At 54.2% G+C, this 21086-nt stretch overlaps 1 long non-coding RNA gene and 2 other non-coding genes across 3 annotated transcripts; all 3 read right to left on the reverse strand.

Annotated features, from left to right (window-relative positions):
• Positions 1 to 2185: 2185 nt before the first annotated feature.
• On the reverse strand, positions 2186 to 2376 carry LOC138846359 (U2 spliceosomal RNA). The gene has a single exon (XR_011383841.1). It is a non-coding gene; the product is annotated as a U2 spliceosomal RNA (small nuclear RNA).
• Positions 2377 to 2564: 188 nt separating this feature from the next.
• Positions 2565 to 7355, reverse strand: LOC127484488 (uncharacterized). The gene is made up of 3 exons (XR_007911530.2): positions 5944 to 7355; positions 4530 to 4962; positions 2565 to 3953 (listed from the first exon to the last, which is right to left on the reverse strand). It is a non-coding gene; the product is annotated as an uncharacterized lncRNA (long non-coding RNA).
• A 1779-nt stretch (positions 7356 to 9134) lies between these two features.
• Positions 9135 to 9325, reverse strand: LOC127484559 (U2 spliceosomal RNA). Its single transcript, XR_007911621.1, has one exon. It is a non-coding gene; the product is annotated as a U2 spliceosomal RNA (small nuclear RNA).
• Between the last annotated feature and the right edge of the window lie 11761 nt (positions 9326 to 21086).

Consider the following 21086-nt stretch of genomic DNA (forward strand, 5'->3'; position numbering starts at 1 on the left):
ACTGTGTATAGCAACCGTGCATAGCAACCATGTATTCCCCCCTTCCCGGTTTTGCGGTTTTTGCCTTTATAAACCCTAACCTTTGGTTAGTCGGGGCTGCTCTGCTTTTGTGTGATCAGGCAGCCCCAGCATGCTGGATAATCAATAAATCTTTAACCCTTTGCTGGTTGCATGAGAGAAAAGTCTCTTGGAGTCGTTCCTCGGCCGGTGGGCTTTTTCAGACTCTAACACTTTAAGCACCTGCGGGGACCCTGACAAGGACTTTTCTTCCCGGGAAGTGCGGGTAGGGGCTCTCCATCCCCGGAAGTATAGGCCTTCCCTCCTTGCGGATCCCAAAGCTACCGGCGGCCGTCTGCTGCTTTCGATGCCGCTGGACACCATTTCCATAGCATCCTGGCCGACCATTTTTTTTTTTTTTTTAAGATTTATTTATTTATTGGAAAGTCAGAGCTAGGTAGCTTTGGGATCCGCATGGAGGGAGGGCCTATACTTCCGGGAATGGAAAGTTCCTACCCGTACTTGCGGGGGGGGGGGGGGAGTGCTTGTCAAGGTCCCCGCAGGTGCCTAAAGGTCAACCAGTGAGGATCAGACCCGCCTCAACCTTTAACCCCCATGCCCTGAATCTATAAAAGGAGCTCTCCCAATCTCTGACGCGCGACTTCCCCGGCCCCCCGCTCTGTTGCTCTGTTGGGACCGGCGAACCTCGCCCGGGAGCGGAACCCCAATAAGAGCCTGTGAATTAATCGATTCGTCTGCCTGGGAAGATTTGTTATGCGCCGGACACCTTGCAAGAGCCAGGCCTCCTTGGTGACACCCGCGTGCCTGCTGTGCGGTGTCTGGGGTGGCTGCCGACAGAGGCTCGCCGGCCCGCTCTACTGGCCGGCCGGGCTGTACCGTGCCGCTCATTCGGGCAGGGTCGACCCCGGGAGCGGTAACTCGAGCCCCATCTCCCATGTGAGCGCCGGGCACCCGGCCCTCGGAGCCATCACCTGTCTCCCTCCAGGGTGCATGCCAGTGGCGAGCTAGGAGGGGGAGCAGAGCTGGGACGCAAACCCGGGCTGCCCTGCGCGCCCAGCGCCTGGTGCAGGCATTCCGGGTGTCCTCCCGCGGTGCCCCCGCTTTCCTCTTTCTGAGTCCCCGGACATCCCAGGGCCTGGCAGCAGGGGTGTGGAACCGAGCGCACTTTTATTTTAAAAAGATGTATTTATTTGAGAGGCAGAGTAGCAGGCTGGGGGGGGGGGGGACTCTTTCATCCGCTGGGTCGGTCCCCAAGTGGCTGCAATGGCTGGGGCTGGGTCAGGCTGAGGCCAGGAGCCTGGCACTTCATCCGTGTCTCCCACATAGGTGCAGGGGCCCAAGCACCTGGGCCATCCTCTGCTGCTTTCCCAGGCCATTAGCAGGGAAGTGGAGCAGCCCCAGAACCCAGGCCTGTATGGGTGCCGGCATCGTGGTCGGCAGCTTAACCTGCTCCATCCAGCACCACCCAGCAACTGGACATTTCCGATCGGTGGTCGTGGATTCATAATCACCTAGTGCTCTATGCTCCCCAAAGCGTCCTCCACTATGACCTTTCCTGCAGCGCCGACATCCCATACGGGTGCCATGTCCCAGCTGCTCCACTTCCGATCCAGCTCTCTCCCATAGCCTGGGAAAACAGTGGAAGACGGCCCAAGTCCTTGGGCCCCTAGGGCCCCGCGTGGGAGGCCCAGAAGAAGCTCCTTCTGGCTCCTGGCCCAGAATTGACCCAGCTCAGGTTGTTGCGGCCATCTAGGGAGTGAACCAGCAGAGGGAAGATCCTTTTCTCTGTAACTCTGCCTTCAAATAAATAAAAGAAAAAGGAACAGCTAAAACCATAGAGAAGAAAATGATGCCCCTCCATTATTCGAGGTGCAAGCACTTGGATGAAAATTCACCTGGGCTTTACTTTACCACCCCCGGAGTCAACAAATAATAAAAGACTACTTCCCGTTAGAGACCTTGGGCCTGTCTCCCTACAGGACCCTCACTATACAGCAGAACCTCGAGCCTAGAAGCGAGATGGACTCACAGAGCCAAAGGAAAAAGGAGGAAGAATCGTCTACCCACCTTAGCTTGTCTGCCACCTGTAAGTGTTCCCATGAAAACCTGAGTCAGAACTACCAAACACAGGACAATTCTGTTCTTAGCACGACCTTGTACCCCCCCGAGGGGGTGCACCGTGCCCGGAGGTACTGCAATACCGGGTCGATGCGCGGAGTGGACGGAGCAAGCTCCTATTCCAACTCCCGGCTCCAAAAATCCATTTAATATATTGTCCTCGGATAGAGGACGTATCAGATATTAAACTGATAAGAACAGATACTACACTTGATCTTAGCCAAAAGGCCGAGAAGCGATGCCGGGCCCCTGCGCGCGCGCCGCCGCCCGCCCCCGCCGCGCACCTTTCACGCGCGGTGACTCCCGCCCCGCCCCGCCCCGCCCCCGCCGCTCCTCGGGCCCGCGCGCGCCCCGCAGGCCACGCCGCCCTATCGCCCTCATCGTCCACGCGGGCGAATCCGCGCGTGCGCTCGGGACGGGCTTCTCCCCGCCCCGTATCGGCCCGCGGCCGGCCTCATCTGCATGCCCCGCCCCCCCCCCGCAGTGCTCATCTGCGTGCTCCGCCCCCGCCGTGCTCGCCCCGCCCCCGGAGCCGCCGGCGCCCTCCCGAGGTCGCGGAGAGGCGCGGGCTCCTGACAGGGCTGCGGGGCGGTGGGCGCGTCTCAGCCCTGCCCTGCTCTGCCGCGACTCCTGTGTGGGCCGGCCACCCGGACCCCCACCCTCGCTCCCCTGCGGTCAGGGGGTGCCGAGCGGCTGCGTGGGCAGAGAGGGCGCCCAGGAGGCCAGCGCTATCCGCCGCTACCCCGTGGGGGCCGGGGTCGCGGCTCTGCGACCGGACTCCTGAGCGCCTGCATCGCCCGTGGACAGGAACACCGGATCGTGTGCGTTAGGACCTGTGGGGTCGCTCAGGCCTCAACCCGCAAACCCGACGGACGCGGGCACAGAGCCTCCAAGGCCAGTGGGATGTCGAGGGCTCAGGAAGCCCCACCCCTGCCCCCGCCCGGGGGACCGACCCCGCCCTTACACCCGCCCACTCTTCCTCCGGAAATAAGGCGTTTTTACTTTACTTTTAAAGATTTCCGTGCGTTTGAGAGAATTACGGGAAGGGGGCGAGAGCGAGACTAAAGAGAAACAGAGAGAGCGAGACAGCGAGAGCGAGAGCGAGCGCCTCCATCCACCGCTTCGCTCCCAGGAGGCACAACCACCGGGGCTGGGCCAGTTTATTTCAGTTGGTACAGCAGCTTATATAGCCGAGGCAGCCAGTCGGGTCAAGGGGCGGTTTATGCCTTAACCAATCACTGCCTGTTGCCAGGCGGGCTCCTTTGCCAGGTGGGTTCTGAAGCCATTCCTGAGTAACTGACGCTCGCTCGCTCGCCAGCGCCATCTTGGCACGGCCTTCTCATTCCATAACACGTCCCCCTTTTCATTTATTTTTGAGCAACAGGAGGCATGATCCTTGGCCATACCATTGTTGACCCCGTTTCCATGTGGTCTCATGTGGCTTGTGCCTGTCTTCGGTTGTCCCTCAGGGGATCTTACCTGACGTTGACTAACCAGCCCTCAAAACGGGAGACCACAGGAGTGCTTGCTCAGATGGGGGTAGGAGTGAGGAACAATGGTAATCAGGAATGGCATGACTGCACGCAGGCTGTTGGCTGTTCGAGTGGCTGACCAGAGCTAAGTGGGGTATGAAGCAGTAGCGGATGTGGCTATGGGCAGTTCCTCAGGGCAGGATGATAGGCCAGCAGCTTGACCATCAGTAGCAGGAGCACCCGTGAACAAGGCGGTCTCTCAGTCTTGTTCAGCTGGTCCTGGCTGACTGTCAGTTGCAGGCTTCATGTTTCTGGCTGGTACCCAAATGGGCTGTCCCGCATTCTCTGGAAAGACACAAACATATCCTTAGCCCTTGGTTAGCAGAAGCCTTTTTACGGGCGTTGGAATCCAGGGCCTGAATTTTGTGTCCACTCTGACATTAATGGCAAACATGTGGGTGGGATGGGGTCTAGCAGCTGCCCTGAGAGCCTGGGGTGCCCGGGGACTGCCACAAACGTGGGGATCCTCACTGGGTGCAGATGGGATGACCTCACATGGGTTATCGCCTCAAGGTCGTCTAAGTTCATCCCCCCGGGTGCTTGGGGGGTGGCTGCCTAGGCATTGCTGCGTTGTCTGCTGTCATGTCATTTTCACTGTCGACGCTCTCTCTCCCTAAGTCGTCAACTGTTGCCTGTGAGGCAGCGCCCTGGAGTGACAGGCTCTTATCACTCACAGATTCATTATGTTTGGTAATTTGTGTGGGTTTCAGAGAGGGGGGTATCTTTCCCATGTTTGAGCACTTAAGAGCGGCGCGCCATGCCAACTCTAGCCGAAGGAAAGACACCCACAGCACTGCCGCCATAACAAAACAAATTCCTAGCACCTCAGCGGCTGATGGCATTCTGCAGGGGGTTCCCTACCTTAGGCGAACAGACAGTGGTGTATCAGATCGTACGTATGTCCTGCGCTTAGTGGGGGACTTCCTGGTTCCGTTAGGTCAAGGCCGTGTGCCCACACGGTGTCTCCGGAGCGTCACCTCTCTCGAGTGAGGGAAGATGGCCTGGTTCCGAATTCCGGGATGATCGGTCCCTTCTGCGAATTCCCCCGGCGAACCAAAAGTAAAAGGAGGAGCCGAGAAGCGGCGTTATGCTTCTGGGCGGTGGGTGTGTGCTTAACCTGGGGTCACTTCGACCGAGGACAAGGACAAGGAAAGGGGCGTAGGAGGGGGTTCTGTGCTCACCCTCACAGAACAGAACAGCAAACAAAACGCTGAGGGGCCTACTTGCCGAAATCAAGGGGGGAACCTCGCCAAGTCGTCACGCTGTCTCTCAGCCATGTTGGCGCCAGATGTTGCTGTGGATTCGTTCCGAGAGGAGGAGCGCGGTGGGGGCAAGAGGCACGGAGTCAGGACACAGACACTGGGAGTCAGGTGAAAGTGGGCTAGAGGGGAGCAACTTGCATACTCGTTGATTTCAGTTGGTACAGCAGCTTATATATAGCTGGGGCAGCCAGTCAGGTCAAGGGCCGGGTTATGCCCTAACCAATCACTGCCTGTTGCCAGGCAGCCTCCTTTGCCAGGTGGGCTCTGAAGCCATTCCTGAGTAACTGACGCTCGCTCGCTCGCCAGCGCCATCTTGGCACGGCCTTCTCATTCCACCACAAGTTCTGTCGTATAAAAAGAGCATGTCCCATCAAAGAGTAATGACCCTGCATTCCAGCTCTTTCTGGGCTCCCGTGAGTCAGTCCGCTCCCCCTCAGCCCGCCATCCTCCATGTGCACACGCTAGAGGGCTCGCAAAACACCAGGGGGTCAAGCCGGCTCGGAAGTGGAGCGGCCAGGACTCAGACCAGCACCCACATGGGATGTCCATACAGCACCCACAGCAGTCCACATACTGCTGTGCTGCAAGCGGCTGTCTTCTCCCCCTCTCTCTGTCACTCTGCCTTTCAGACGAGTTCATCTGTAGCTGCCTTCCAGTTCTTTGATTCACCAGCAAGCCCTGGCAGTTTGAGTACTGTGATCAGTCACAAGCCCAGTGGTTCCCTTTCTTTTAAATCCTTCCTTGCTTCCTACCTTCCTGAACAAGACTTTAGTCATGGTCTTGCAACTACGAGTTTGCTTTTGTACATCAGAATATGGAAAGAAAAAGAAAGATATTTGGAGTGAAAACAATTTCCCCTGTTGTTCAAAGTGTTCTTTCTTTCCTTTTCCTTTCTCCCTCCCTTCCCCCCCCCCCCACACACACACACCACGGAGGGTGGACAGAGACAGAGAGGGATGCTTCCAATTTGGCTAGTTCACTTCCTTTCTTTTCTCCCAAGATTTAATAGTTACCTGAAATTTAGAGCGAGCGAAAAATATCCTCCATTCCCTGGTTTCCCCGGTTCACACCCAAAATGGCCACTAGGACCAGGCCTGGGCCAGGAGCTTCTTCCGACCTCCCATGTGCGTGGTGGGAGCTGAGAAGGTGATCCAGGTCTTTCCCAAGGACGACAGGGGCCCAAGGACTTCAGCCACCACAGGTGACCTGCTTAGGGAAGGGGGAAGGAAGCTTGAGTCGGGTATTGCACCCAGACGCACCAATATGGGGAACAGAAATTATTTAATAAGATTATCTGAAGCACACAGCAAGAGAGGTTCAACCTCCTGGTTTGCTAGTTTGGTCAAGTTACAGCAAGGAGCCTGGACCTCCAGCCATGGTGGCGCAGATGGGAGGTGAGGGAGAAGCCCTAACACTTGGGCGTTTTCTAAAGCCCAACACTAACTCTCAACAGCTAAAGACAAAAACCCTATGGCCTGCTTTTTGATGTCACGTGCCCCCCCTTGATGGCACATGCTGCTGCACCCCAGGGCCTGGAACCCGGGCACCCTGGTGTAGACAAAGGCTGCTCAAGCTGACCAAATGTCGGCCCCACCTCCACCTCTTATGCCGAGCATTGGGAAAGAGAGATGTTCCGGACTCTGTGGTGGTGTTGCCCTTGGGCGCCTGTCGCTGCTGACTTGTTGTCGTCCACGCTTCCCCCTGGTTACCACAAAAAACTTTTTTTGTTTTGTTCCAAAACTCAGAAATAAAACCTTAAATTTAAGAGCTGGGGCATTGAATCGAATCCCATGCTTTGGAACAGTGTTAACAGAGTCAGGACTAGGGACAGAGACGAGCTTACTGGAGCTTGCTAAAACACTGAACAGAGTCACCAATTAAAACGATCAAAAGGAGATGCTACAAGTTTTAAACAGATTTCTGAGACAATTAAAAACTGTTTGCTAGGGGCTGGTGCCATGGCGCACTAGCTTAATCCTCCACCTGTGATGCCAGCATTCCAAATGGGCGGTGGTTCGAGTCCCGGTTGCTCCTCTTCCAATCCAGCTCTCAGCTATGGCCTGGGAAAGCAGTGGGAGATGGCCCAAGTCCTTGGGCCCCTGCACCAGCGTTGGAGACTGGGAAGAAGCTCCCGGCTCTTGGGCTTCGGATCGATGCAGCTCCGGCCATTGCGGCCATTTGAGGAGTGAACCAGTAGATGGAATACCTCTGTCTCTTTCTCCCTCTCTCTCTCTCTCTCTCTTTCTCTCTCTCTCACTGTCTGTAACTCTACCTGTCAAATAAATAAATAAAATCTTTAAAAAAAAGTTTCCTAACATATGTATTGCAAAAATCCTCTATTTCCTTAATAGAGGATTATCAGATTATAATTCTATGTTAACAAAAAAAATAGAATAGATTTGGATTAAAAATTTATTTTTTATAACGTTCTGTGACTTCATCACACCCTCTTCAACTTACTTGAAATGTTCTATCATTTCCATTCCAGTCAAGAGTAAACCAGCCATCAGGATGAAGTCATTCTTACAAACCATGTCCTTTCTTTATTCAAAAAAAACCTTTTATCTTCTTAACCTTTCTTATCAAGCACACATTTCTATACTTGTGATGTTTTCCATCTGCCAATTTCCTTGATTTACATTTGAAAGAACCTGTTAAAAAGCTCCAAATTAAGACAATATTTTTAAATTTCTTTGGAGGGGGGGACAGGCAGAATTAGACAGTGAGAGAGAGAGAGAGAAAGGTCTTCCTTTTCCAGTTGGTTCACCCCCCAAATGGCCGCCACGGCCGGCGCGCTGTGCTCCGATCCAAAGCCAGGAGCCAGGTGCTTCCTCCTGGTCTCCCATGCGGGTGCAGGGCCCAAGGACCTGGGCCATCCTCCACTGCCTTCCCGGGCCACAGCAGAGAGCTGGACTGGAAGAGGAGCAGCCGGGACAGAACCGGCGCCCCAACCTGGACTAGAACCCGAGGTGCCAGCACCACAGGCGGAGGATTAGCCAAGTGAGCCGTGGCACCGGCCCACACAATATTTCTTTTTATGTATGTATTTATTTATTTTGTGTTGGGGGGACAAAGCTGCCTTCGGGGTGGAAGGGCTCCTCCACCTGCTGCTCCCTGGTCTCCACAGTGTTAGCGTCTGTGAAGACAATGTTGTCTCTAACGCAATAAGGGGGTGACGGGCCAGGGGGGAAAATGTCTTGCTGCTGCCGGCCCCCCAGCTCCCACTGCCCTCTGGCCTATGTGCGGTGGCTTAGAGGTGTGGGGGAGACTCCCGTTGTGACTGAATGTAACGCCCTTGCCCCTGCCACAGCCAATGCAGGGGAAGGGGGGGGCTCTTTCTGTCTCTTCCTGCCCCTTCTCCCCTCAGCTAAAGAGACTTTGAACTTAGGGGCCCATGAGCCTGGAGAGGCCTGAACCCAGTGAGGAAGTGTACGGGGAGCCCTCTCCCACCCCTATTTCCTGCTGAGAGTGGTCAGTGTTTACAAGCCCTGAGCTCCCCAGCCCAAGGGCTCAGACCCCCTGCGCCCCGCTGGCTTTTCCTAGCCCATCTTCCTGGGGCCTGGCTGCTCCCCGACCCTCCTGGAGTTCGGGTTGGGGCAGGGATCTCTCTACCTGTTATTCCCTCGTCTGCCTTGTCCTCCTCAGTCTCCCTCACTCCCACCCTTGTGTGACCCCCTTTTGCTTTACCTGCCCCTGTAAATACCACTTTCTCCCAATAAAATCTATTTTAGTTTAGTTATTTGAAAGACAGTGTCAGAGAGAGAGGTAGAGAGAGGTCTTGCATGCTCTGGTTCTCTGGTGGGATGCAAAGGCAGGAGGCAGGAGGTTCTCCTGGGTCTCCCACGCGGGTGCAGGGGCCCTAGCGTGTGGGTAATCTGCTAGTGCTTTCCCAGGCCTTAGCAGAGAGCTGGAACGGAAGAGGCGGGAGCAGAACCGGCGCCCATGCGGGGCTTGGAGGCAATGGCCATGTACGTCACAGTCCGCTGTTGGGAGGTGCAGGTTGCTTGGCACCCAGAGGAGAACCACTGCCATTGTGGCTGGACACCGAGACGTCTAGTCTAGCCGGTGTGGTTGGCCTCCTGTTCGTCTGCACACGCAAGAGAAGCAGCACAAAACACGAGCAGAGAGAAGCACCAGGCATTTCTGGGCAAGCAAGCCCACGAGCTTGGTGAAGTCTGCCTTTGAAACCGCGTTGTATCACCCGAGGGGGTGCACCGTGCCCGGAGGTACTGCAATACCGGGTCGATGCGCGGAGTGGACGGAGCAAGCTCCTATTCCAACTCCCGGCTCCAAAAATCCATTTAATATATTGTCCTCGGATAGAGGACGTATCAGATATTAAACTGATAAGAACAGATACTACACTTGATCTTAGCCAAAAGGCCGAGAAGCGATGCCGGGCGCCTGCGCGCGCGCCGCCGCCCGCCCCCGCCGCGCACCTTTCACGCGCGGTGACTCCCGCCCCGCCCCGCCCCGCCCCCGCCGCTCCTCCGGCCCGCGCGCGCCCCGCAGGCCACGCCGCCCTATCGCCCTCATCGTCCACGCGGGCGATTCCTCGCCCGCGCTCGGGACCGGTTCCCCTCCACCCCGCCCCGCCCCGCCGCTTCAGTCGCGGCCGCACTCATCTGCATGTCACGCCCCCGCCGTCCTCATCTGCATGCACCCGCCCCGCCCCGCCCCAGGGACCGCGCGCCGCTCCGCGGAAACATGGCCACGTGGCTCGGCCTTGTGGGCTGCGAGGCCTCCGCACGGAGTTCCCGGGTTCTCCCGCGAGGGCCGGAGAGAGCCGGCGGTTCCGCCGCGTACTCGTGACTCCCGGCTGGGGCGGGACCCGCACCGCGGGGGACCGGCCCCCGCACCGACTGCCGCTGTGGGAGGGGCCTTGCCTTTCACTGGAGCTCGTTTGCAGCTGACACACTTCAACTAGCGTGGAGAGCGTCCCGAGGACGAGGACCGACGAAAAGGGCGGCCCCTGCGCTGGGCAGGCCGCGCGGGGCGCACCGACTGCTGCTGCCGCCTCCGCCCCGAGGACGCGGGGGGCTGGCGGGGGAGGGGGACCTGGATCCCAGTGGAAGGACGCCTCAAGAAAGGGGGTTTCTGTTTATTCTTAATGATTTGTTTACTTACCGGAAAGACAGTCACACAGAAGCGTCCATCCGCGGGTTGAGTCCCACATGGCCGAAGCCGGCTGGGAGCCCGGAGCTCTGTGGTGGGCTCCGTGGGTGGGCTGTCTGAGAAGGTTTTCTTGCCCCCGTTATCAGGTAACCCCTTGGTCCTGAGGAGAGAGAATTCTCCTGGGAGCTTTCCTGGGGAAGGGCTGGGACCACCTGGGAGGTGACCAGGGTCTGGGCTCCTGGGTTTCCGCAGCAGGTGCTGGGCTGCAGGCCTGTCTCTCTCTCTCACACACACACACACACACACACACGCACACGGGCTCAATTTCTGACTTCCTACCTGACATATCCCCCCTCAAGAGAGAATACCCGTAATTCTTTTATGGGGATAAATGGGCGGGGTTCTGTCTTCTAGCTACTTCCGAAGCTGACAAGTGGGCGTCCAGGGGGATATGGGTGTTTTTCTCTTGCTCTCTGTCCTGTGGTGCTTGAGAGTGGCCTCGGGAAGCATGGTCCTGCTTGGTCCAGAGAGCGGGTCACCTCGCCCGATGAGTAGGCTGTCCTAGAGGCACCTGGAGCAGATGGCTTGTGTTCTGTTAGAGAGAGGACACGCAAGGATGTTAAGGGGCAACAGTCTGCAGCGAGCACAGAATGTGCTTGGTGCTGTGTCGCCAAGGAGAGGCAGTGACCAGCATTTCCATGACCAGATGTGGTGTTAGGCCAGATATTTTAGTCTTGTCTGACCTGGCCCTGGAGTTGTCTGGCCTCGTCCAAGAAAGCATGAACATGACTTTTGCCCCTTTAGTTTGACCCTGGCTCGGGGCACTTTCTCGGGCAGCAGGTCGCAGGTCTAGGGCCTGCCTGTTTGAAGGCCTGAATTTGCAATCCCTTTGTGAGAGCCCTAGTCCTGGCAGCTTTTCAGTGGATGAAAGCTGAGCCTTGTTTGCTTGCTTTTCCCAAAGGAGGGGGCTCTGCTCTGGCTTCCTGCTGAGAGCCTGGTGTAGGAGCTGTGCTATTTCCCTGCATCTAGGAATCTGTTACCTGTTAGGGAAAAGGTGGGACTGCCTGAGGTTTGCAGAAGTAAGCATTTGCTGCATGGCCCATATCCTCTCTGGCGCTGGCCTTCTCTCCCCAGGGGTGCGGAGAAGGGTTAAATAATTCACTCTCTAAGGGACCGGCCATGCCTTTTCCTCTGGATACCTAGTAGCTCGTTTTGCTAGGAAGTTAAGCCAATGGATAAGACCAGAATCTCAGGCTGGGAAGGGGAGCAGACTAATAAATCATTTACATTTAACCATCTACATTTTGGATTACTTTGCACCCCTTCAAGAGATAGGCCCTTTAAGTCCTCGGTGAGGACCCATCCAAATAGGTGCTGTTACTCAAAGCCCTGTTTTTAGGAACTGGCAGTGAAGTAGGCAGGTGTATAGGTTAAAGTCGATTAGCTTTGTGAGCTGGAAGACCGTGCCTTCGCCACACCCCTGTGTGACCTCACGCCCTGATACCTTCCCCTCGCCCCTGTGTGACCTCAGGCCCCTACCTGGCCACACCTGAGTGCCCACCAGCCAGTCAGGTTAATTAACCACTCCCCTTTGGAAGTGGGTTAAAAGCCTGGGACCCCGTGTGTCCTGGCCCTCTTATTTTCCCTGGCCTCTAGCCAGGAGGGGGCTGGCTGTAGCCCTGCGCCTCCAGGGCCCGTGGCCTTCAGACCACCCGCCCTAGGCTTCCTGGCCTAGATGCTCCTCCACGTGGCTGGTTCCTGGTGCTCCGTATGAGTCCAGATTTGCCTCTCTCTCTTAGATAAAGCTCTCACTCTCCTATGCATCTTTCGCACTAAGTAAAGCTTACCATGTACCATGCTGCCTCATTTATCTGTGCCGGTGTTTAGAATTCTTCTCTAAATATTAGGCAAGAGCCCTCTCGGGCTTATTAATATTGGGGATTTATTAATAAGCATATGGCGATATCGTATGGCACCTCAAATTTCAGTACCATATGTGGAAACCCAGATGGGCCTTCTGGGGAACTTTAAGGAGACACATTTTCATATATATTTTAGGGGTCATTTCTGATATCATATGGCACCCCAAATGCCGGTAACATACATGGCATCCCAGATGGCGCTTCCAGGGAACTTTAAGGGGCCACAGTTGGATATATATTTTGAGAGGCCGTTTCTGATATCAGCAGGAAGGGCTTTCAGGGTTAAGAATATTTGGATAGACATCAAGGCCTGGCTGGGTGTGTGAGGCCCAGACCTACGCGTGGGGTGCCAGAAGAGAAGAGAGATGAGAATCTCCTTAAGAGAGGCACCCTGTTGACTCCCATTATGAAGCTGGACTAGGAGGAGAGCTGAACAGGAGGCTGGTACAAATAGGCAACTTATGTTTCACTGACCCTAGGCCATCCCCTCAACAGCAGTGGCTAGAGCTGGAAGCTGGGCAGAGGCTGGGCAGAGCCAAAGGCTTTAAGCTCGGAGCCACAGGGTCTGCGGTTCTGAACCAGGGGTCCTTCGACCCCAGGGCAGTTCCGTGTCCAGTGGCCTTGCTCTCGGCTGAGCTGACAGAAGGCGGTTTCTGTCACGACGGCTGCTTGCCCAACGCCCTGGCTCCTCACATCGGAAACGGGTGCCGTTTGGGGTGGACTGGCCTTGTTGGGTCTCCTTGACGGCAGATCACCGTGCAGAACAGCCATTGATTGGCCTGTTGCCTATCCTTACATCGCTCCTGCTGCGAGCTTGCTCCTCGTTCTCCTGGTCTCTAATAAAGCAGACCACAGAGGCAGCCTCTATGATGTCAGTCAAGGGGTGCTCAACCCAACCCTGATTTTTGAAGATTGCTTTAATGTCATCAGGGGGAGTTAGACAACTATGGTCATGGGCAAATTCTGACACTTAGTATTTTCCTGTGAGCTATAACCATGCCCATGAAGAGACCTTTTAGGTAAGAATCAGGCTAGCTGTGACATTACTTCATAGTTTAACCTCTCATTTTCTGGCTATGCTGTTTGGTCCTCTATACTGTGGCCAGGCATTAGTACAGAAAAGGTCAGTCATCCCTTATATAAGGTCTGGGGATCAAACCGTGCATCACAGTGGAGAGTCCTGCAGAACAGTAGTAGCTTCCCTTCTGGAAGAGAAGAGAGGAGAAATGAGGCAGCCAGTCGGGTCTCTCTGGTTGCTTAGCCTGACTCCCTGGGCCTTCAGATTTAAGCAGCGTTCAACCGGTGTGTTACTGCCATCCTTTGGCTTCTGGATATTTACCGTGTAGCCAGTGGGTTATGGGCCTGGGTTGCCGGGTTTAACTAGTGTTACCGTGTAGCCCCTAAGTTTAAGTTTTGGGGCTTCCGGGTTTCCACCGTGTAGCCTGTGGACACTAGAGCTTTCTTGGGCTCCTGGAACCCAGGTCTCTAGCATCTGCCTCATAACCGTCTCCAAGCATCTCCAAGTCTCTTTTGCAACACTCTCCCTTTGGGCTGGACCTCCGTGTGATCCACGTTTGAACTAGCAATGCCCGGTTATTCAGCGTCAGCTGCATGGAGACTTCCTCATCTCCCTTTAAAGGATCTGGCTTCAGAGCCAGGGGCTGGAGCAGCTAGAAAGAAACATGCTTATACCTGAAGTTTAGCATCATGTCACATCTTGACAGCACCTTTAATCCAAATAGCCCAACTGGTTATTATCTCTGCGAGATGAGAGAGGTCTCTTGGCATCTGCAGTAGCCCCTCTGGAAATATCAAATTCTGGAGAATTTAGAACTTTGATTTTCAGAAAGTCTGCTAAAGATGCCAAGAGAACTTAAAGTATCTGGGCAAAGCAGAATTCCTTAACACTGTGAAGTGATATCCATCCATGTAGTCAGGGCGATTTTAACACTTTTAGACCAGATCTAATCATAGTGACATTTAAAATAACTTAGACTTTTAAGGCTCGATGCTTTTCATCAATCGTAACTTAAGAGACAGTAGAGTACACGATAGATTCCTTCGACGGAACACAAATTCCATGTCTCTTGTTGAATAAAGCAGAAATAAAAACCTCGAACATAAGAGTTAGCACATGAAATCACCACATAACTTGGAACAATTTAACAGTCAAGAAGAGCTTACAGGACCTAACTCTAGAAATGGCACAGAGCAACCAATTAAACAGACACTGTTAAAAGGAGACGGTGCAGTTTTTACAACAGCAGATTTTAAGATTTACGATTGAGACCATTTCCGGATATTTACTGACATATTTATATGCACTTTAAAAAAAAACGCATTGTCCTAACAGAAGCTCGGACTTCGATTTTAGGTCCGTGTGACTTTGGCATTAACACTCAACTTTGGCCGGCGACGCGGTTCACTAGGCTAATCCTCCGCCTGGCGGTGCCAGCACACCGGGTTCTAGTCCCGGTCAGGGCGCCGGATTCTGTCCCGGTTGCCCCTCTTCCAGGCCAGCTCTCTGCTGTGGCCTGGGAGTGCAGTGGAGGATGACCCAAGTACTTGGGCCCTGCACCCCATGGGAGACCAGGAGAAGTACCTGGCTCCTGCCATTGGAACAGTGCGGTGCGCCGGCTACAGCACGCCAGCCGCGGTGGCCATTGGAGGGTGAACCAACGGCAAAAGGAAGACCTTTCTCTCTGTCTCTCTCTCACACTGTCCACTCTGTCAAAACACACACACACACACACACACACAAAACACTCAACTTGTAGAAAACTCTGTAAACAAGATTTTAAAATCGTAAACTTTTCTTATCTTTTTGTGACTTGCTCAGACCTTCTGAAACTTACACCCGAAGTTACTTTTAAGTAGTCTTGAATTGTCATGTATGGCCAACCTATGAGAATACATGTTGCTAAGCCCCACCAGTCTCCCTTACAGAATTTAAGGTGTTATAATACATTTTCCCAAGTTTAACTTAGTAACGATGCCTAGATGATTTAAGGCACTGAAGTTGAATACACACCATTATCTGCATTATTTTTGAGGTCAAAATTACATTTCCCTGTTCTTAAGTACCCGATAAAGATGACACCTCCTGGACAGCAAGCAGAGACACTAGTGCATGCTCACAACTTTGAAAAGACCCTCATCTTTTAAAGAAACACGGTTAAAGCGTACCAAAAACACGGGTAAACCGAGCGAACCAAAGCAAACCGGAGGGCATTTGGGTTAACCGGATTTTGAACCAATCTGTATTGGCTGACTGTAGTTACCAACATAAAGGCTTGTATACACAGAATTTACTCTCGTTTACTATAAGACCACTCTAGCTGGAAAGCGATAACACGAATACAACACAGGCCTGACATCATTTATAACCTTTTAGCATACTTGACATAATCTGAATCGACTAAACAGCTGTTATTTTAACAAAATCAGAGTCTCATTCTTTCAGAGGTCCAGGGATCCGACTGGAAGCCTCAAAGTCAGAAGACTCGGTTTAGAACTGAAACTGTCGAAGAGTCGAACCGTTTAGCCAAAAGAGTACGTCTAACCCGAGCATTTTTACCAAGGCTGTGGGCCAGATCTGATCAGAGTTGAGGTAATCCCTCAAACATTACAAATAGGCAGATAACGTAAACAACGTTGAGACACAGTTCTCCCAATCAAGACTCAGTACTGGCAATAGAAAAACAGGAAACCTTCAAGACACGTGAAAACTCTCATCAGCCAAGTCAGGGACAGCAGCACAGAAGAGGGCCGATCATCAGCGTGTGAGCCCAGGGCTTCGGACAGGAAGCACACCACAACACAGAGAGGCAGTCAGACTCCTGCGGGGCTGAAGGAAAAGTTTCCATGAGCCGCAGAGAGACCCATCCATCGGGTTGTAAGGGTTCATGGATTAAGGTGTCTCTCTAGCTTAGGTGGGGAAACCTGCAAGGCCAGCCTTAGACCCAGGCATTTCCCCTCCCCCCTCCTTCTTGTGTGGAAGTCCCTTCGTGGTTGGCAGAAATGTTCCCGGAGGGAAGGCCATGGAAGCTGGCGGTTCTTGTCTTCACGCAAGAAAGAATTCAGGCGTGAGATGTAGAGCGGAGTAATAAGGCTTTACTGGGGACAGGGCATCCGTCAGGAGGGAAGGGACAGCGAGAGAGAGAGAGCCCAGTCGCTCAGACTGGGGGAGAGCAAGGTTACATGGTTGAGTGCAGAGGATGAGGCCAGGCAGGTGGCTCAGCAGAGAGGCAGAGGGCTGAGGGTCCATCCCTTTGGATTCCCTAGGATTTTAAGGGGGTCTGTTTACCCACCTCCCCCCTCCTCCAGGACAAAGAATGGAGAGTCCTGGAGGAAGGGTTTGTTGGGAGAAAATTAGCAAATTCCTCCCCAGATTTGCTGGCACTGGGCTGAGTCGGGGGCTTCCCTTCAGGTGTGTCTGAGGTTTTCTTGCCCCTGTTATCAGGTAACCCCTTGGTCCTGAGGAGAGAGAATTCTCCTGGGAGCTTTCCTGGGGAAGGGCTGGGACCACCTGGGAGGTGACCAGGGTCTGGGCTCCTGGGGCTTCCACAGCAGGTGCTGGGCTGCAGGCCTGTCTCCCAGACACACACACACAGACACACGGGCTCAGTTTCTGACTTCCTACCTGACAGCAGGTGAGACAGAAGCCCCAACACTGGGGCATCTTCCAAGCCCAACACAAACTGGCAACAGCTAAAGAGAAAACCTCTACAGCCTGCTTTTTGATGTCACGTGTTCCCCTGTGGGGGCGTACCCTGCTGTCCCCAGGGACTGGAACCCAGGCACCCTGGTGTAGACAAAGGCTCTCAAGCTGACCAAACGTGTGCCCCACACCGCCCCACCTGGGGTGCTGGGGTCGCTTGATCAGGGAGCCAGGTTGGCTTCAGTGTCCCTGTGCTGGGAATGAGATGAGAGGGGAATACGTGGAGCTGTATGGTGGTGTCGCCCTTGAGTTCCTGTCACTGTGACTTGTCCGTCCGTGTCTACGCATCGCCCCCGTTACCCTGCTTAGATCCCGGTCCCCCAGGGATCTTGCTCACCCTTCCTCTAAAATCAGGGTGGCGCCAGCTAGGCCTCCTCCTGATAACTTCTGGGGGAAAACTCAGATAGGAGTTTCTCATATTTACACCCATAAAGTCGTTTGTTTCAGGAGGAGATGTGTGAAGACAAAGACCCATCTCCTTGAAACCCCCCGGCCTCAACCGGACTGCACGCTCAGCCCTCTGCCTCCACGCTGAGCCGCCCGCCTGCCTGGCCAGGTGTGTTCTCTCCACCCAACCATGTAACTTTGCTCTTCCCCCAGTCCGAGCGACTGGGCACTCTCTCTCAGGTTCTGTCTGCAGAGGTGCCCGTCTGTTCTTATGGACGTCCCTTCCCTAATGAACTTAGCTATTTTACTTTCCACTACCCTCTGTCTCGCACCTGAATTCTTTCTTGCGTGAAGACAAGAACCCTGCCATTCTCCGGTAACAAGCCCCCTTCCTCAGTCTGCACCGCTTAAAGGGGCAGCACTAGCCCATGCGCCCGTCTGGTGACCCCTCCTCCCGGTGCCTGCGAACCCCTTTCTGGGCAGTAAATCACGGACCGAGTCACTGCAGCAGGGACGGGAACTTGAGGCGCAGCCAGCAGTCCCAGCCAAGCCTGCTTCCCACAGCCGTGCCCAGCCATTGTGTTGCAGTATCGCACAGTGTAGTGGTCGTGTCTCTCCCTGAGAAAGGTTGTGCATCTCTGCACGTCCTTAACCCACCGCTTTATTCCCTGTGAACAAGCTCTTCCTGTCCTCTGTACCAGACAGCGGGGTCCCTGCCCTTGGTGCTGAGTCATGTAACTAAGGCGGGGCCTGCACTGTGGGGCAGAGGGTTAATCGCCACCTGGGACACTGGAGTCCCATCTGGGCTCCGGCTCAAGCCAGGCTGCTTCCACTTCAGATCCAGCTCCCTGCTAATGCGCCTGAGAAAGAAGCGGAACACAGCCCAGGTGATCTGGCCCCTGCGCCCCCGTGGGATGCTAGAAGAACCTCCTAGCTATGGCCTGGCACAGCCCCCATCATTGTGGCCATCTGGGGAGTTAACAAGTTTATGGAAGATCTCTCTCTCTCTCTCTCTGTGTCACTCTGAGTTTCTTTTTTTCTTTCTTTTTTTTTTTTTTTTTTTTTGACAGGCAGAGTGGACAGTGAGAGCGAGAGACAGAGAGAAAGGTCTTCCTTTGCCGTTGGTTCACCCTCCAATGGCAGGAGCCAGGCACTTATCCTGGTCTCCCATGGGGTGCAGGGCCCAAGTACTTGGGTCATCCTCCACTGCACTCCCTGGCCACAGCAGAGAGCTGGCCTGGAAGAGGGGCAACCGGGACAGAATCCGGCGCCCTGACCGGGACTAGAACCCGGTGTGCCGGTGCTGTAAGGCGGAGGATTAGTCTAGGGAGCCACGGCACCGGCTCACTCTGAGTTTCAAATAAATGAATAGGTGCCAGCGCTGTGGTGTAGCAGGTTAAAGCCCTGGCCTGAAGTGCCAGCATCCCATATGGGTGCCGTCCTATTCCAGGCTGCTCTTCTTCTGATCCGGCTCTCTGCTATGGCCTGGGAAAGCAGTAGAAGATGGCCCAAGTGCTTGGGCCCCTGCACCCACGTGGGAGACCTGGAAGAAGATCCTGGCTTTGGATTGGTGCAGCTCTGGCCTTAGCCATCATCTGGGGAGTGAACCAGATGATCTCTCTCTATAACTCTGTCTTTCAAATAAATAAAATAAATCTTTTAAAAAATAAATAACTTTTTTAGAGGACAGTATTTGATTGTCAAGAAAAGATTGTTGGTAGATGAGGACAAGTGCAGACCTTGGGGTCTCAAGAAATACTGTCCTTTCCTGCTCAGTGACCACGATCTGAGGCTTTTTTTTTTAATTACAATGATTTATTTGTTTATTTAAAAGGCAAGATAGAAGGAAGTGAAGATCTTTCATCGGCTGGTTCACTCCCCAATTGTGGGGAGCAACTCAGACTAGACTAAGTTACTCGAATTAAGACTTATTCTATGCATCTGCTCTCCCACAATATGGCGCTGGGAGAGGAGGAAACAGCTTTTGTGCAGCTGCCTCCAGTTCAATTGATAAGCTGCAGGAGCTGCTCCTGCTCCTGATTGGAGGAGAGCAGCGTACTCGGCGTGTGGGTAGCAGAGTTGGGATTGGTGGAAGAGGACTATAAAGGAGGAGAGAGACAACATGCACCAGGAACATCTATCTGAAGGAACATCTGAGCAGCCCCCGAGAGAGCCGGCCGGCGGTGTGCCACTCCCCCTCGGAAGTGGGGAAAGTGGCAGGGGGAGCCGCCCCTCCACGGAGGTGGAGGGACGGCAGCCAACCCGGGAAGAACCAGCAGCAAACCCGGGAAGGGCCGAGCAGACAAAAGAACAGCGCAGGGTCCTGTGTCGTTCCTCCGCGAAGAGGGGGAGCGACACCCAATGGCTGCAATAATGGGCTCAGCTGATCTGGAGCCAGGAGCCAGGAGCGTGTTCTGGGTCTCCCACGTGGGTGCAGGGGCCCAAAGACTTGGCCATCTTCTACTGCTTTCCCAGGCCATAGCAGAGAGCCGGATCGGAAATTAGCAGTCGGGACTCAAACTGGCACCCACTGGACGCCAGCTCTGCAGGTGGAGGCTTTAACCCTCCAAGGCACGGTGCTGGCTACAGGTCGGAGGCTTTTAAGCAGTGCAAAGGGGAGGTTGGGCTGTTGAGCCAGGTCCCATCTGCTTGCTGGTCTGATACCAGGTATCTCAGAAGCAGCCCAGCTCCCTGGGAGACTTGTTCCCTGCCTTGGCTTCGTCATGAGGTGGAGATGGCAGGATATTCTGTGCAACGTGACTGCACATGAAATGCAAGCAGCGAAGTATGACCTCAGAGATGTTCGTGTGTCATCCATCAGGACACAGCCCAGTCAGTCTGGAGCCTGTGCTTATCCTGCCCTTTTGTTTGCTACCATACACTTAGAGCCCCAGTCCTGCTGACCAGAGAGGACAATCGTAGCTGGCTTTCCAGTTTCTGGAATGCACCTGCAAGCACTGTTTGTTTTTTCTAGCACGCTGATTCCTCACAGAATCATTGGTTCTCTCTCTCTCTCTTTTTCCTTTTGCAGTGGATGCAAGACTTCATTAAAGGTCTCCCAACCAGCAGTTTGCTTTTGTACTTCAGAATAGGAAAAGGAAAAGGAAAAGGAAGCTTTTTGGTGAGATAACACTTTTCCCCTTGTTCTTCCAAATGCTCTTTCTTTTCGTTTTTCTTCCTTCCTCCCTTCCTTTGTTCCCTTCTGGCCGGCAGACAGAAGTGGGAGTGGGCACACACAGAGCGGGTAGGCTGGAGAGAGCGAGAGCAGGCGCTTTTGCTTCCATCTGCTGGTTCAGGAACCGCACCCATGTGGGAGGCTGGCTCTGCAGGTGATGGCTTCAACCGCAGCTGAGTCACTCCCCAGATGCCTGCAATGGCCAGTAGCCGTGCTGGGCTGGAGTGGAGCTGGGAGGGTCATCTTGGTCTCCCACAAAGACGGCCGGGCCCCAACTACTTTGAGGCATCACCTGCTGCCTCCCGGGGTCTTGCACCAGCAGGAAGCTCGAATCAGGAGCCAGAGCTGGGGTATTGTACCCAGGCACTCTGACATGGGATACAGGCATTTGCTTATCTCATAAACATTTATCTGAAAGAAGAGAGGTGCTCCATCTGCTGGTTCAGTCTGGCTAGGTTGAAGCCAGGAGTCAGGCGCTTCATCCATGGCTGGCAGAGTCCCAAGGACTTGGGCCATCTGTGGACCCAACTTGTCACAGCACTTTACAAGGGAGCTGGGGCGGTGTGGACTGAATCCGATATGGCATGCAGCAGTGGCAGCTTAACACTGCTGTGCGCGACATTGGCCCTGATGCAGGCGTCTTAAGTGCAGGCCTCACCTCTGGGCTTAAATAGGCACATCCTGTCCCTAAAATAGTTGACTTAAAAAAACCAACCGAACCGAACCGAACGCAACTTCTCGGACTTGTCCCCCTCTCTACTCTTGATCTAGAACTCCTCCTAGTGCTGCTCAATAGCCAAACATCACAGCTGGAATTCACGCTCTGTTTACCTTCAC

This window comes from Oryctolagus cuniculus, chromosome 17 (assembly GCF_964237555.1).
Source record: "Oryctolagus cuniculus chromosome 17, mOryCun1.1, whole genome shotgun sequence".
Lineage (NCBI taxonomy): Eukaryota > Metazoa > Chordata > Mammalia > Lagomorpha > Leporidae > Oryctolagus > Oryctolagus cuniculus.